Source organism: Gopherus flavomarginatus, chromosome 14 (genome assembly GCF_025201925.1).
Source record: "Gopherus flavomarginatus isolate rGopFla2 chromosome 14, rGopFla2.mat.asm, whole genome shotgun sequence".
NCBI classification, from domain to species: Eukaryota; Metazoa; Chordata; order Testudines; family Testudinidae; genus Gopherus; species Gopherus flavomarginatus.
The window spans coordinates 37,012,089-37,029,720 of record NC_066630.1 but is presented as its reverse complement, the minus strand read 5'-3'; the positions used below and the strand labels follow the sequence as shown (position 1 = coordinate 37,029,720).

The 17,632-nt window shown below is 47.8% G+C and overlaps 2 long non-coding RNA genes across 2 annotated transcripts; both read right to left on the bottom strand.

The window, feature by feature from the left end:
• Window positions 1–11,128: 11,128 nt before the first annotated feature.
• LOC127034496 (uncharacterized) lies at window positions 11,129–12,579 on the bottom strand. The gene is made up of 3 exons (XR_007769404.1): window positions 12,510–12,579; window positions 11,908–12,280; window positions 11,129–11,776 (listed from the first exon to the last, which is right to left on the bottom strand). It is a non-coding gene; the product is annotated as an uncharacterized LOC127034496 (long non-coding RNA).
• A 686-nt stretch (window positions 12,580–13,265) lies between these two features.
• LOC127034495 (uncharacterized) lies at window positions 13,266–14,839 on the bottom strand. Its single transcript, XR_007769403.1, has 4 exons — window positions 14,605–14,839; window positions 14,256–14,372; window positions 13,869–14,083; window positions 13,266–13,768 (listed from the first exon to the last, which is right to left on the bottom strand). It is a non-coding gene; the product is annotated as an uncharacterized LOC127034495 (long non-coding RNA).
• Window positions 14,840–17,632: the final 2,793 nt, after the last annotated feature.

Here is a 17,632-nt window from a genome sequence, read left to right as displayed (position 1 = left end):
ATTGGGTGCTGGCTACAGGTCGGTAACATTGGTATTTAGACATCTCAGTAAATAAGAGGGCAACTGACCATAGTTGAGAGGTGAGCATTTGAACTGCTCTTGCCAGAGATTAGCTGTGCTACTGATTATATTTGTGCAGAATTGTTCATTGCACTTTCTTGTCCTTTAGAAGTGCAGGAAGAAGATACATGAAGTGGATCATTCCTGTGACGAGGTAAGACATGCTCCATCTCATGGTAATAATCTAGAAGCCAATGATTCTGGGTACATTTTCAGATTCTTCAGCCATTTAGAGGGGAATACCACAATACTGCCATTCTTGCGGAGACGTAAGAAAAGCATCTCCTCTCCCTAGTTAAGGGACCACCTCTCAAGATTTGAACATTGCAGAAGATGTTACCTCTCACAAGGAGAGCAATGCTCAGACCATCACTGACAAAGAGCTGAGCATTCAATGTTCTCTTCTTGCTAAATAAACCGGATGCAAACCAACATTTCAATGTAAGACCCTCCAAATCTGAAAATACCTAGTAATAATAAAGTATCTTTCAAATCCTGATCATTACAGCTGACTGGGCTTCAAGCAGTGGGAACAGTAGGAAGATTTATGCCAGGAAGATATACGAAAGGTAATTGCTCCTGTTGAGAGGTAAGAAATGCCTTGCAGCGTTCCTTTGGAAATAAATGGATGAGACTGTACTTTCAGGTACCAGAAATGCAGCTGATCTTCCCTTTGGAGAGAAGAAATCTACAAGCAGTTGACAAACTGCACAGCTCAGCAAACTTCTGAAAAGAAATCAACTCAGTGACCAGATGGGGAGTAAGGAAAACTGGGACTTTCACCTGTAGTACAATGAAGCTGGTGGTGGAGATGAAGAGAAAGGATCTAGGATTAGCTGTTAGTGGATGAGTAATTGAGCTGTTTGTAATTTTCCAGATGATAGTGGCCCCGGTGGCCATGAAAAGTAAGAAAATGTTCCTGGTTTTACACTCTGATTGGGTGCTGAACTATGCAGTTGGGTCTTAACTCCGTCAGGTTATGGATCAGGGAAGACTGGCTGTTCTAACAGGGAAGTGCTGTAGCTGTCTCTGTCAGTTAGGTTCACAGTGCATCTGCTTCTGCTGTGAATGGTGTTGAAAGCCACCTGGCAAAAGAGACACAAAGGAGCTGGTTGTGAATAGACAGAGAGGAACTGGAAGGAGAAGTTAGTGCAGGGGAAGAGGAAAGCAGTGTAAGTGGTTGTGCCTGTCCGGACTGATCAGTGGAGCTGGCTGTGACTGTCACAGGTCAGCACTATCTGATTGTATCTGTGTGTTAATGAAGGGGCTGATTGATACCTGTCTATGGAGGAAGAGCCTGTTGGACCCACCAAGGATAAAGCAGTGCAGCTGGTCAGAGCAGCCAGTAGGGAAATGATGCTGCTGCTGGCAGAACAGGTGAAGAAATAGCATTCACCTTGACGGGGCTGTTGGGGGATTCAAATTTGGATCTGTTCACCTGCTGGGGGAAGGAGAGCAACTGGTTCTGTCTGCCAGGATGGAAGCAAGGAAGTGAGTTGTACCTTATCAGAGGAAAGCACTGGAGACTGGCAAACAGTGGAACACAGACTGTATCTCAGGGTGTGACTGGGACAGGTGTATAACCATAGCGACCTGTGGGTCCTTTCCCATCCTGGTCCTTGCTCGCATGCACAGGGTCAAACTGATCGCCATGGTTGGGGTCAGGAAGGAATTTTCCTCCAGGGCAGATTGGCCAGAGACCCTGGAGGTTTTTCGCCTTCCTCTGGGGCATCGAGCAGGGACCAGCCCTTGGGCCATTTAGAAACAGACAATAAAAAATAATAGAAAGTGAAATCTGTCACCTTTCATCATTGCCTCTGTGCTTCTTTAAAAAACAGCTGTTCTCCCCCTCCCCCATACACATGATCCTTCCCCATGTCTCCGCACACGGGACCTTCCCTCCATGAGCAGTGTGTCACCCTCCCCCACCCCCTGCAATCATTGCAGCTCTCCCCTCTTGTTTCCGTTGGTTTCTCTCCCTGTATTTATTCTATTTCCTCTTCCATCCCCCCTTTCCTGGGCTATTTCCATCAGATCTTTTCTTGTCTTTTTTGTTTTTCTTTTTTCTGCTGTCTTTTGTTTTCCATCTTTCTCTCCATTTACTTCCTGCAATGGGGCAGACTAGGCCAGAGGCCCCCTACTGGAGGCCTCAGGGTCCTGCCACATCCATCCCAGGAAAGGAGCAGTGGAGCTAAGACTTCCGAGCAGCCTAAAGAGACTTTACATGACGCAGCCAATCAGGGAAAGGCTGCAGAAAGCAGCCAATCAGGGTTCAGGAAGGTCATATAAAAAGAGTTTCAGCTGCAGTGTCAGTCTGTTCCTTGCTGCAGCTGGAGGAGTATAGAGGGGCTCTTGGCTGGCTAAAGGGAATGGTTGCCCCATGGACAACTCAGTGCTGGTTGGCAATGAGGAAGAGCTACTGGGTCTGAATGTAGAAGAGCCCTGAGGTAAGGGTGAAGTACTGGTGAAAGCTGGGGCTGTGGGGAAGTGGCCCAGGGAAGTATCTGTGATGTGTGGCTGCTATTCTTATGATCCCTGGGCTGGGACCTGGAGTAGTGGGTGGGCCTGGGTCCCCTCCCCTCCCCTCCCATAGGCCACTGGGGAAGGGGGCTTACAGTTAAACTGTGATTGACACTCCCTCCTACTCCCCAGAAGGGGAACAGAACTGCTAAGAGTCCCAGCTGGGGCCAGAAGAGACCCAGTGGGTGAAAATGATTGTCTCCAGGGAGGGAGGACTTCCTGGGGGTATGGCCTGATACTATTTGAAACCTGCAGACACACTTGACCAGGGGGTGCTCATGAGAGGTGGGTGCCCCTCTGTTATACTTTCCCTTCACTCTTTCCCTTGCTGTTCTCTGGTTGCCTCTCCTTCTGGCCCAAAGCTTCCCAATCTCCTGCCCTGCTCCCTGGCTGTTTCTAATCAGCTGCAGGTGGTAACAAAGAAGCAAAATCAGATTCAGATACTGTATGAAGGAGTCTTCTAAAAACACCTGTAATAAAGGGATATTGACAAGCTCCCCCATCAAGTGAAATGCCCGATGGTGCAGAGAGCTGGGCCAAGGCCTGTGCCCCAGGTAAACTTGCAAACCAGGGTTTAGCTCCCCAGAGTTCACACACAAGCTGAATTGTGCACTCCACTGTAATGCAGAGGGGTGGCATTTCCCCTGGGTCCTCTGTCACCCCCATCAGACCCTACTGCAGTAAAACCCAGTCCCGTCCCTCATACCCACTCAGAGGAAAGCTATGTGAATGTTCCCAGCTGAGATGGGGAAGGAGCAGAGGGTAAAGTTCTAGCCCCAGTGAAGTCAGTGGGGATGTTGCCATTGACTCCCATAGTGCTGGGATTTCACCCACAGCCTTGCTGACAACAGGTCAAACAGAAGCATGGACACTTCTCTCAGTTCAATGCGCATAGGGGGTGTTTGTGTTAACCAAGAGATGAACTGCTGTTGGAATGACCTGCAGCTGGGAATGCTGGCAAAGTCCAACCAGGGGACTGGATGTGGGGTGAGGGGGTCAGCCAGGATCACGTGACTGCAGGTGCTTGGAGAGCTGCTTTATGGAGGTGGAGAGGGAGGTTGAGTCAGGTGCTTATCTAGAGGCAAGGTAGCATGGTGGGAGGTAGGTTAGATCATGTCCTAATCCCACTGCCACTTGTCCTGCCTGCTGAGTAATAGTCTCTGCCTGTTCACATAAAAGTTCACAGGCAGGCTCTACCCATTCTTCTCCTAGTTGTTTCTGCGTGACCAATTCCCCATTGTCTTCCTGCCCAGATTCTCCCTTCTCTATCATGTTCCCATTGGCTATAAAAAGGCGTTCTATATTCAACAGTGGGGTCAATAGTGACCTCAATATTGCAGCAGGACCCCTATGGAGAGTTGGCTGGATGTGACCAAGTGAGCATCATATGAGTGCAAGGCAGCAAAAACCCCACCAACATCCCCAGCAGCTATAGACAATAGGTTACCCCGAACATGGACAGTAGGGCATGGTCCTGTGGCTCCAATTAACCACCAACCTTCTCAGAGGCTGCTGGTGGTGGGAGAGGTCTGGGACCTATGTCAGACCCTGCTCACTCCACTGCTGGAAGGAAAAACTGTGCTAAAGAGCTACAGACTGCTTATGGAGTGGCAGGGACTGTACTAAAGACAGCATCAGATCAGTGTCTGGTCAAGTAACCCCTTGGAAAAGAACATACTGACTTTGGGGAAGCTTGGTGAATTCATGGGGAAATGGGACAATAAGTGGGTGTAGATGATAAAACAAATACTACTACAGTCCTGTCTAAAAGAATTGCTCCATTCTCTGGCTCTCCTGCCACACTCTTCCCCCTGTGCCACCCCTCCTCCTCCCCATTAAATAAATCCTATGGGGGCAAAGTCACCCTGGCCCACCAGGCAGTCACTGGTGATGCTGGGAATATTTCCTCACAAAAAATTCTGTTGAAAACTAACTGTTCTTTCTGTTGGACACTTTTTTTAAAGGGACAGTCTGACAAAAAGGAAACTTTTTTTCAAACAAGCAATGTTCTGTATTAAATGATTTGATGGGGAAATGTGAGTGAGCTTTGACATGCTGGAAGCCGAGGAGCTTGCAGTAGCTATGGCTGTTTTAACAAGGGATGGCTTTAATTATGTCAGTGAGTAATATGGTCAGTACAGTATCCCTTGTGCTGTTGCATTTTACTGTTTTTATGCTGTTTCTCAATTTAATTGTGATTGTCCAGCACAATTTAGTATTAAAAATGCAAATGAAAATTGGGGAATTTTCTCACTAGTTCCCATTTGTGAGATTAACACACTGGTTGGCTGTCTAACTATTTCATTCCTGATCATTTTATATAGACATTCACAATATGGTACAGAATTAATACTTCTGTTAAGATGCACTGAGCAGTTCACATCTCTGAGCTATTCTTTCTGCCTGCCTGCAGGCTCAGGATGACAGCTCTGCAGTAGGAAGGACTTTTTCTGACACCACCAAGGCTAGAACCATAGGCTGGGATTGTTGAAGGCTCCTGGGAGAACTGTGACCAGGTGCCATTGGTGGCACTGGTAGCAGTGGTCAGTGCTGTCTGTTTCAGAAGTGAGAGCCCAGTGAAGTCACCAACTGGGCCAAAGTAAATCCTAGGGCTGTAGAACAAAGGCCAGGAGGTGGCTGTTCTGCTCACAGAACTTCTTCCCATTCCCCATGGTGGCTCCTCCTTTGCTTTTCTCCCCACACGCCTGCCTCTGCACATGCCAAAGCAGTTTCTGAGTGTAACTAACCGGGGTTTCCCAGACTCACAGTTGCTGCTTCTCCCTGGGACTAGAATGTGGTGCTGTCATTCCCCTGCTGTATCTCCTGTGATGCAAGAGTGGGGGACAAGCTGCTGCCATCACAGTATTGAGTCATTATTTCTTGGGACATGGTAGCTCTGGGGCAGGAGGCTCCCCTCTGAAATCCCAGGTCTCAACAGGTGACTGACATCAGAACAAGAAACACAAGCATCAAGGGAGGCAGGGCTCTCTACTGATTAGGACTCCAGGATCCCGTTCCTGGCTCTCTGCTAGACTCCCTGTGGCTTTGGGCAAGTCACTTCTCCTGTCTGTGTCTCAGATTCTCCCATCTGTAAAATGGGGCTAATACTAGTGACCCCTCTGTGGCCCCTTAGTACACAGCTTTCTGCTCCTGTGACAGGGCGTGGGGCTGGTGGGAGGGTTCCTAACAGGGTTCACCTGTGCTGGGACCTCACTGTGCTATGACCCCATTTTCACTTCAAATGCCCTCACGAATGGGCAGGTGGACATGGGGTGGGGCTTCTCTGCAGTAGATGGAGACCCTGCTGGGAAGAGCAGTGACCCACCAAGCTGCCTTAACGAGTCTTCAGTGGCTGGTCAAGCTGTGATCTTGGCTGCATGGCCCTTGCATGTGAGAACTTCCCTGGAGAGAACAGGAGCACTTGTGGCGCCTTAGACTGGAGAGCGATTTCAAGGAAGTTCAGTTTGGGGAGAACCAAAGCAGAAACTTCCAGCTTCCAGGCTTCCCTCAGTGCAGGGCTGGCTCTAGCCATTTCGCTGCCCCAAGCACGACAGCACACTGCAGGGGGCGCTCTGCTGCTCGCCGGTCCCATGGCTCCGGTGGACCTCCCACAGGCGTCCCTGTGGATGCTCCACCGAAGCCATGGGACCAGCGGACCCTCTGCAGGCACGCCTGCGGGAGGTCCACCGGAGCCGCCTGCCGCCCGCCTGGCAACCAGCAGAGTGCCCTCCCCCCCGGCACGCCGCCCCAAGCATGCACTTGGCACGCTGGGGCCTGGAGCCAGCCCTGCCTTAGGGAAGGGTCTTGTCAATTCTTGTGAGCCCCTCCCCCACCTATCCCCACTATAGTGATCTCGGCTGTACGGGTGCTGTGTCGGGGCCCCTCACCAGAGTTCACTTCCCTGCACTGCAGCTTCAGCCAAGATCTCCCTCAATGCTGCCTCTTGCTGGGAAGTCTCCTCAGTGCCATCTCTTTGCAAAGCCCTCTGTGGAGAGGGTGACAGGACCCCTGAACGGAGTTCTTGCCACCAGGTAGGAGCCTTGTTCCCCTAAGTTTTGTTCTCTCCATTCAGTCCATTATCTGACCAACTTGGGGCTCGTGTACAGTCCTGGTGAGGACCTAAAATGTCATGGAGTGTTTCAGGTAGGAAGCTTAGGCAATGAGTTCTCCAGCTGTACTTTCCAGTTTGCTGACAGAGGGCGGCAGAGTTCCTTCTCTGAGCAGTTTGTCTATGGAGTCCTGGGTAAACAGTTGTTGGCTGCCTTTTCCCTTCTTTGTCAATGGATGGTGGTAATGAGCTGCATAACATGTGCATGTCAGGCTGCCAGGCACACACATTACCTGGGCTGGTTGCTCTGCTACCAGCTCCACAGAGTTCCAGTACCATGGTGACTGACACTAGTAAAACACAGACAAGGTCAGTAAGGCAGGTAATCTCTTATTGGACCAACTTTTTGGGCTTTCAGGTGCCACGGAGCTCCTCAGGTCACAAGCTCCAAAGCTTGTCTTCCCCCATCAGAACTTGGTCCAGTAAAAGATATTACCTCACATCTTGTCTGTGTCTCCTCCAGGGACCAACACAGCTACAACAACTCTCCTGAACTGGGTAAGTTAGATTCTGTTACAGTGGCTGGATTGATGCAGACAGCACAAAAGAAAATTGTACAGGGACTTTGAGGCTAGACCTGGTCAGAAAATATCAAATATTTTCCACAAACTTTTAAAGGAATAAATGACTGTTTCTGTGAATTCTTTGGGGTTTTATTTAAAAAGTCCCTAAACTTTTCAGTTTTTGAAAACTGATTTTTTTGGCTCTCTTTCAAATCATTTTAAATGCAACACCTCACTGACATTGTTTCCAAAATAACTTTCATCAGGAAATTTTTGAGCAAAGTTTGACCAGCTCCACTGGAGATCAGGGTTCTCTCCTGCCTCATTTGAGCACTGGACCACTTGCAGCTTGGTGCTCAGTCTATTGTGAGGTCACTGGACCAGATCCACCAAGATATTTATACTCCTAATTCCCAGGGATTTCAACAAGCGTTCAGGGCCTAAATACCTTTAAAGAGGATACAGACTGTATCCTCAAATTCTTCAGTCCTCCAAAGTGCTCTGCCAAAACCAGAGTAGGAAAAATCTATTTCAAGAGTGAAATGCAAGCAAGAAAAAACTTGTCCCAAGTCACAAACCCTATTCTGTTCCCTCTTCAAGTGAGCTCACAATGCCCCAGTGATGTAGGAAAGTGCAGATAATCCTAGGTAACAGGCTGGGAAATGGACAGTGTTAAGGCTGATGGGAGAAAAGGACATTGTATCTCCAGTAACTTATCAGTATCTTAAGATGCAGGAGACTGGTTCCAGTGTCAGTCATGGGAGGCAGTGATCTGCCAGCAACAATAGTCCCTGTGGTCAACGGTGGCGGCTATTAAATGCCCAGTGATGTTATGGGCTGAAGTGTCACCACCTGGAAACTGTTCCCCTCCCCTGTGGTTGTTACATCCCAGCAGCAATCACAGGCCAGAGGCTGACTGACTTGGGCTCTAAGGTTGGCCAGTCGGAGAGTGATGTGACTCCCCCGAGAAGCTATTGAAGGGAGGCTGACACAGCCCATGTAGGAGGGGAGTTTTAGCAACAAGCAGGCTGTGGAGCAGAGACCCTGGAGGACTTTGCAGCACAAATGGCATTTGTGGCTGCTGCTGGTGGTACCTCTTGTGGGGGGAGAGGCAGAAGTGATGGGCTTTCCCTGTGCTAAATTCAGGAAGGAATAGTGACTGGCCAATAAAAAGGCCTATTAGTTGAATTTCCCAGAATGTCTCTGAAAAACCAGTTCTGTCCTGTCTCCAGAGGACCCTGCTTAATACGTCTAAAGTTTATTCAGGGATCATGAAAAGGGGCTCCCTGACCCAGGCGGAGCTCAGGCCTCTGTGGGAGGAGGTTGTATGGGGACCCAGGTGGAACCTCCAGGGCCAAGGTGAAAGTGATCCCCTGCAGAAGGGAAAATGGGACACCTGTTTTATGGTTCCCGTCCTAAGGACTGGAGATGTCCCAGAATGACTGGAGGCTGCAGGATGGAGTTACTGATCCTTCAGCGACAGAAGGAGAGTTGTCGGCAGAATATCAGGCCACTGGGGCGGAGGGGGTGGCCAGATCCTGATGGTCAGGAGCTTTAGGGAGAGCTAGACACACTGCGCAGAGACCTCGAAACCCTGGAGAAGCTGAAATTCTATAGACTGACTGAAACTAAGACTGGCATTAAGGAGTATGGGGCACTCAGGGAATATGACTATATGATTGATATATGGAATCTGTTCTGGGTTGGGGGTGAGAGCAGTCCAGAGGGGGCCTCACGTGTAAGGGAAAGGCAGGTTTTTCTGAAGGGGGTGGAGGGGGTATGTCACTCAGTGTCTGGCACCTGAAAATTCACTAGGTCCTGCACCCCTGTTGGACAAATGAAGGGGGCCAGGCAGCACCTAGGGCTCTCGGGGCCAGAGGGCATTTCCCGAGAGGGAGGGGCTGTGAGGAGACTCAGGTAGGAAATGGCAGGAAGCCTCTGCCAGAGTCCCCTGAGACTCAGAAAGTGAGCTGAGAAACTGTCTTAGTTCCAGTTTGGGACTAACCTGCGTCAGAGCCTGGGTGTGGCAGTGAGCCCTTCACACGGCAGGGCTCCTCCACAGCTTGCCACGGTTCCTGCTGCCTTCTTTGGAAGGAGTCTCATGTAGCCCTAGGCTGTGACAGACGCTGCCTTCAATCTGATCTCCTGCCGGGGTCTCCATCACTCTCCCAACTTGTGTGTCTCTGTCCCTCTGTCACTGGCAACATACTGAGGTCCTGCATCTCTCTCTGGAATCAGTGGGAGCTGCGGGTGCCCAGCCTCTCTGTCCTGTGCCTTTGTGCCATCAGCCCCACTCTCTGGTGTCTGGTGGTGTTTGACCCTGGCTAATGCTTGGAGATGCAGTGTGTGTGGAAGCCGGATGCACTGTTAAGCTCTGCCCTTCTCCATGAAGTGAGGGAGCAGACTTTGTTGTAGGTGGGGCTGTGACCACCAGTGCTGCAGAATGTCACATGTTGGGATCTGGGGTTTTAACTGATGGTTTTATACCCCTGTAGCCAGCTCCTCCTAGGCAGAGTGTGTACAGACCGTGGTGCAGTGTTTGGGCCAGGCTGAGATGAGCCAGAACCATCCCTCCACCTCTCCATGATCTTGTGGTGGGGGTAGGGGGAAGGGTTACAAGAAAATAAAACCCTGATCTGACCTTCCTCCCCCGACCCTTGGTTTAGGTTAATTTTGCCAAATAGAAGCTGAAATGAGGAGATTGTTGCAAAAGCAAGACCACTACCTTCCCCATTTTGCTCTTCTCTATTGTTAGGTCCCCTCCTGCACCACTGTTTGTGAGTGACACCAGTTCATGTGGTATCTTTGCACAGGATATCGCATTCTCCCCAACCTCCTTCCCAAGGTACGAGTCACTTATATTGTCTTCACCTTGGAGATGCTGTCCTCCTGCAGGGAGAATCGGGCCCTGGTGGCTTTCAGGCTGCTGGGTTTATAGAGGTTTGAGACCCCACAACAACGTTTTGGGCATTGCCCTGTGGTTTAGGTTCAGCATGTGGCTGGGAAGCTGATTGGGGAGGGGCAGGAAGTGGATGCAGAAGTAACATGTTGCTGGCCCCTCTCTCTCTCTTCTCATTGCCTCCAGCTACGTGCTGCTACTACTGACCCTGTCCTGTGTCCCCTGGTCATGCTCCCAGTCTCCCTGAGGCAGATCATGGAGATCTGATTTCCCAGAATGCCTGCAATGAGATCTACAGACCCGTGCTGGGCAATACAGGGGGAATGAGCTCTTTCAGGCCAGCCCAGCACCGCCCTGAGAGGTGCCAGACTTGGAGGGGGGATTAGAGGAGAAGAGGGCACAGCTGGAGCAGACTGCAGAGGACACCAGGCTTCCGGCCCCCACCTCCTGGGAAAGGGCTGGCTGAAGGCAAGAGCTTCCTGGATGCCCAATGGCCCCCTCTGGAGCAAGGGGCAGCTAGAGCTGAACCCACCCTGGGGGACTATTTGCTGCTAGCCTGTGAGCCCAGTTCGGGAGCTCAGGAAGCAGTGGCCCCACCATGCCAATGGAAGAGTTGCTCTGGGGTCACTGACCTCCCCTTTCATAGCCGCTCTTTGAGGGGCTTTTATGACCAGAGCAGCGGGAGTGCTTGGATGTGGCCGACCAAAGGCCTTGCTCTGGCCCCGCCGGGCATCCTGGGAGAGGAACGTGGTAAAAGTGCCATTGCTTCCTGCTTTCCCCTTGACTGGTGCACCTGGCCATGTCCTCTCCCCATCCCTGGGGGCCGTGCACACGGCTTTTCCCTCTCTAGGACAGTGGGCTGATCTCTCCTGTGCTGGGTCCCTGCTGGAGTGGGAGAGTGACATGGGGGCCATGTTGGCACAGATGGGGGAGGGCACCTGGAAGAGACTCTGCCCTGCTGTGAGGTTGGGAGCATGGGCATGGCTATGGGGCACAGGACGGGTTTATAGAAAATTCAAACAACAAAGGGAGACAAGTTCTCTCTGATGGATTTTATTGTCTGTCTTTTCCTAAATGGTCCTAAGGGTTGGTCCCTGCTCGATGCCCCAGAGGAAGGCGAAAAACCTCCAAGGCTCTGGCCAATCTGCCCTGGAGGAAAATTCCTTCCTGACCCCAAACATGGCGATCGGTTTCACCCTGTGCATGTGAGCCAGGACCACAGCGGGGAAAGGACCGACTGGTTGCTATGGTTACATACCCCCGGCTCCTCCAGGATAGTGTCTGTGTCCCAGCACTAACCCATCTCCAGGGCTTTCTTCTTTGCTTCCATCCCAGCAGCAACTTTTGAACATTATGTGACAAGCAGGTTCACCATCTCCTAATAAAAATGAATCCTCTGACATCTGCCGTCCCCCTCACATCCTCTTAGCTCCTGAGATGTGTGATCAGCTGTAACAAACCTTTGGCACAACATAAGTTACAATCAGCGCTACAAAATTGCTATGGTCATTTGTTAGACACCAAATGCTGCTTACCTCTCCTTAGCCAATCCTGTTGCTTTATTGAATGTAGGGTCTTTTTCCTGGTTTCATATTTTGAGATCCAATCGTCCTTTCATGTGTTGGATCTGTTTAGCTCCATTCCTATTCCTTCGTACTCAAATCCTGAGCATCTGTAACTCTTCTCCTGAAAAGACACATCAGCTTCACAAATGAGTTCCTGGAAAGCACAGCTGTGGCTGTAGAGATCAGCATGTGACAGGTAACTTGTTTGCATGATCTGTTCCATTTGGTAATAGGAGAATCCTAAATGCTCACCTCCTTGTCAGTGATGGTCTGCTGCATTGTGGGTTTGAGACATGAAGGTGATAAGTGTTTGTCTTCCCATTCGAGTCAAGGAAGGCAACTTTTTGCAGGTCTGGCAATGTGTGTGTGTTTGTTCTTCAGTAATATGACTGCATATAGTCCTCAATTCCTAGGAGATCAGATCAGCTGCATTTCTTTCTCCTGAAGGGAAACCAGATCCATCAATTTCTCCATTATGAGGGGAGTTCCTTACCTCTTGGCAGCAGTGAGGAGTTTCGCTTGTTTCCTTTCTGTAGATATCCCAGATCTTCTAGCAACTTCCTGAAGATTTCACGCCCTCAACATTCAACTCAGCTGCATTTCTCTCATCTGAAAGTACGAGGATCTATTCATTTCCACTTGAATGTTAAAGAAATGTGCTTTTTTTTTTTTTTTCTCTTACCAACTGACATGCCCAGTTCAGCTAGCTGGATTTGCATTAATTCCTTCTAGAACACAACAGCCCTCTGGTGTCCTTCCTATTTATTTGGTCTGCAAGTGTTGCTTTAGGATCAGATTCACTTGATAACCAGGAAAACTTAAATGCTTACCTCCATGTCTGATGGTCTGCTGACTTGATTCAGATTTGCTACTAGCTGAACTATTTGAAGTGGCTTTTTTTCTTTGCTGTATTTTTTTTTCCCCCTGGAAATATCAGCATTTTGTTATTGGAGTCCTCAATGGATTGAGCAGCTGTCAAGTCCATGTTACTTTGTCTTGTGTCTGCTTTTCACACTCTCCCCATGACAAGTAAGGTCATCCACAGTTTTTCTCCCTGAAAGCAAAATCCACACCACTTAAATGTACACATGGATGTTTGGAGACTGGTATTTCTCACCTCCTTGCCCGGGACAGCCACACCACTGAGCCTCACTTCTCCCTGGTAGGAATGACCACCTGGTCTGTTCATATCTCAGAAGAGCAAAACCTGCAATCAATGTTTGACAGAATTATTTATTATTACTCATTGCCAGCTATGAAGAGTCATCAGTGGAGAAGGTTCCTTAGCATCCAGATCTTTGGGCTTCTAGAGACCTTTCAGTGCTCACCTACTTGTCAGTCATGTTCCACCACAAGGCATTGATTCTTAGCGGTACAGCCAGCTACACCTGTTAAAACCTGAAGCGTATAAATGGCTGTTTGACTTTTTCTGAACTAGAAGTAAAATGCTTTTCCCTCTAGCCAGGTATTGTTACCTGTCTGACTATTTTTCATAAATTCAGCAGCCTCTTATCATCCTCCTCTGAATGGTGAGACCTTCCTTTCACCTGAAAATAGAAACAGAGCCTTTAATTCCTGCCCCTGTGCTGTGAGGAGGTGCATTCCTTACCTCTTGATAGAAATGATCAGTTCCACTCATTTCTTGACATCTGAAAAATAAGCAATTGATCAGTTATGCACAAATAGAATCAGCTGGACAACTCCTCTCTGCAAATGTAAGAGCAGGCTCAATGCTCCTCTTCACACTGGTTAGTTGCACTTGTTCTTTGAAATAACTTCCCTGTTACATCCTTGTAGGAACAAGCAATGGCCTTCTCTGGGAAGGAAAAAGGAGCAGAGATCATCATCATTGGTTAGAATTACCAACTACTTTCCTTTCATCTGAACAGGTAGCTCCCATTTGTATTGCTTTATTCAGTACAGCAACTTCTCATGCTCTTTAGAGAGATGAAGATTTCATCAATTACCTTCCTTCCACCTGAAAGTATGACAGAACCATTGACTATTATGGGAATGGTGTATTGTATTTCTTACCTCCTTAAAAGAATGGATCAGCAATTCCTTCCTGTAACCTACAGCCATGTGTCATCCTTGCATCTCGAGATATGACCTGCTGCAAAGATCAACGTTTGACAGACCATATTTTTGTCAGGCAACAAATGTAAATGAATTCTCATTGGATTCTTTTTGTAACAGGGAGTATAAATACTCACCTTCTGCATGATGAATTGCTGGATTGGTTTCTCTTTCTCTCCATACAATCAGCTGTACTGTTCAAAATCTAGTAGGTATAGGTGGTTTCCTTAGTCTTGATTGGAACAAGTGAATATTTCTGTAACCTCTCAGAAGCTTTGGTTATGTATCTTGCTTTATTCTTCTGAAACTGCTTGTAGCCTTTGACAGCAAAGGATAGATTCACTTCCTTCACCTGAAAGTACACCCAGATTGGTTAGTTTCCACTCCATTGCTAGGAGAAGGTGAATTCCTTAACTCTTGATAGTAAGAAAAACCGTTCCTACTTCTGATGGACAAGCTGCATTTCTTTCACCTGAAGGGAAACCAGATCCATCAATTTCCTCATTATGAGGTGAGTTTCTTACCTCTTGGTAGCAGTGAGTTATGCTTGTTTCCTTTCTGTAGATATCTATCTCAGATCTTCTAGCAACTTCCTGAAGTTTTCACACCCTCAACGTTCAAATTGGCTGCATTTCTCTCATCTGAAAGTACGAGGATCTATTCATTTCCAGTTGAATGTTAAGAGGGGAAAAAGCACATTTCTTTACTAACTGACATGCCTGGTTCAGCTAGTTGGATTTGCATTAATTGCTTCTAGAACACAACAGCCCTCTGGTGTCCTTCCATCTGGAGATGCAATGTGACCTATTTTGGTCTGCAAGTGTTGCTTTAGCATCAGATTCATTTGTTAATCAGGGAAACTTAAATGCTTACCTCCATGTCTGATGGTCTGCTGACTTGATTCAGATTTGCGACTAACTGAATTTTTGAAGTGGCTATTTTTTGTTTGCTGTATTTTTCCCCCCTTGAAATAACAGCATCTTGTCATTGGAGTCCTCAACGTATTGAGCAGCTGGCAAGTCCATGTTACTTTGTCTTGTGTCTGCTTTTGACATTCTCCATGACAAGTAAGGTCATCCACAGTTTTTTTTTTTTTTCCCTGAAAGCAAAATCCACACCACTTAATGTACACATGGATGTTTGGAGACTGGTATTTCTCACCTCCTTGCCCAGGACAGCCACACCATTGAGCCTCACTTCTCCCTGGTAGGAATGACCACCTGGTCTGTTCATATCTCAGAAGAGCAAAACCTGCAATCAATGTTTGACAGAATTATTATTACTCATTGCCAGCTATGAAGAGTCATCAATGGAGAAGGTTCCTTAGCATGCAGATCATTGGGCTTCTAGAGACCTTTCAGTGCTCACTTACTTGTCAGTCATGTTCCACTGCAAGGCTTTGATTCTTAGCAGTACAGCCAGCTACACCTGTTAAAACCTGAAGCGTATAAATGGCTGCCTTCTTCTGAACTAGAAGTGAAAGATGCTTTTTCCCTCTAGCCAGGTATCATTGCCTGTCTGACTTCTTCCTTTTCTTAAATTCAACAGCCTCTTATCATACTCCCTTGAAATGAAGGTCTTACCATTCACCTGAAAATAGAAACAGAGCCTTTAATTCCTGCCCCTGTGCTGTGAGGAGGTGCGTTCCTTACCTCTTGATAGAAATGATCAGTTCCACTCATTTCTTGACATCTGAAAAATAAGCAACAATGATCAATTAGGCACAAATAGAATCAGCTGGACAACTTCTCTCTGCAAATATAAGAGCAGGCACAATGCTCATCTTCACACTGTGGTTAGTTGCACTTGTTCTTTGAAATAACTTCCCTGTTACATCCTTGGAACATCCAATGGCCTTCTCTGGGAAGGAAAACGGAGCAGAGATCATCATCATTGGTTAGAATTACCTGTTGAGATGAAAGGAGAGTAGTTGGTAGCTCCCATGTTTATTGCTTTATTCAGTACAGCAACTTCTCATGATCTTTAGAGATGAAAATTTCATCACTTACATTTCTTCCACCTGAAAGTATGACCAGAACCATTGACTCTTACAGTACACCATTCCCATATTTCTTACCTCCTTTAAAAGGATAGATAGCTAATTCCTTCCTGTAAACTACAGCCATCTATCATCCTTTCATCTTGAAATATGACCTTCTGCAAAGATCAATGTTCGACAGACTGTATTTTTGTCAGGCAACAAATGTAAATGAATTCTCATTGGATTCTTTTTGTAACAGGGAGTATAAATACACACCTTCTGCATGATGAATTGCTGGATTGGTTTTTCTTTCTCTCCATACAAACAGCTGTACTGTTAAAATCTAGTAGGTATAAGTGGTTTCCTTATTCTTGACTAGAATAAGTAAATATTTCTGTAACCTCTCAGAAGCTTTGGTTATGTATCTTGCTTTATTCTTCTGAAACTGCTTGTAGCCTTTGACAGCAAAGGATAAATTCACTTCCTTCACCTGAAAGTACACCCAGATTGGTTAGTTTCCACTCCATTGCTAGGAGAAGGTGCATTCCTTACCTCTTGATAAGAACAGGTTCTCTTGCTACTTCTGACGGATAAGCTGCAGTGATCAAATCAACAGAAATAAGAGATTTCGTCGCAGCTGGACCTGAAAGGTAAGAACCAAGCTGATGCCAGCTCTCAGCTATGGCCAGTTGTAACCTTTCCATTTTGAATTGTACAAATACCTGCACTGTTAACCCCTAGTAGTTACAACTGGCTGCTTTGAGCATATCCTGACAAAGGCAATTGCGATTCTACCTGATGCTAAAGAAATCCATCTGCGTTCTTACCCCCATCCACTTCTGTGCTTCTCCTTTTTCTTTTCTTCTAGCCTCTTTGCCCACTCCTCTCTTTTTTCTCTCTTCTCTCATTACCCTTAGTTCCATGGTGTTTCTCAGTAACTTCTTTGTTTTTTTTTCCCCTCCCAACACCCTCTCCTCCCTTATCAAAACCTCATCCCTCCCTCCCTGCCTTGTTTCCTTCATCCTTCTGTGTCTCACGTTCCCTTCTTTAGCAATGGAATCAGGTTGGTCCCAGAAGGCCCTGCTCCATAACCCTGATCCCTGTACTCAGATCCACAGGCAGCAGCCATGTGCTCTGGGCCACAGCCTGGTGTGAAATGCTGCAGCCCCTGGGGGCTGACTCAACAATCACTGCATTATAACAGTCACAGATCATCATCATCATCATCACCTTGTCACTTGGGCAAAGTGACCTGTTTCATGTCCCCCCCCTCCCCCCCCCCCCGGGGAGCTGTAGGGGGAAGGCTCTGGCTGACTCTAAACTCTCAAATGAGTCAAATTACACTCCAGATCTGGAGTCACCAGCTGGGGCTGTTTGTGACAGTGAGTTCCAGGGTCATGAACGGCTTCTTTCCCTTATGTAGCCCTGACCTATAGGGTGACCCAATATCCCTATAAAATCAGGACAATCCTGAGTTTTGAGTCTTTTTCTTATATAGGCTCCTATTTATCCCCCCCATCCCCTGTCCGATTCTTCACACTTGCTGTCTGATCACCCTACTCACCTGTCTCTACCTCTCTGTCTAGGTCACCACCCCTACAGTGGAATGTTCCACTTCCATCACAATGGGCCAGTTCTGAGCAGTGCTGAGTTCTTGCATCTCCCTCTGAAACCAGTGGGAGCTGCAGGTAGGGTGACCAGATCTCCTGATTTTTATAGGGAAAGTCCTGATTGTTGGGTCTCTTATATAGGTTCCTATTACTCCCCCACACCCTGTCCTGATTTTTCTCACTTGTTGTCTGGTCACCCTAGCTGCAGGTGCCCAACCTCTCTCAGGACTCACTCTGTTGGCTGTGTTTCATGGCACCGTGCTGTGCTCCATCTTGTGTTCTAGGCTGATTGCTGCAGACCCACCCGTGG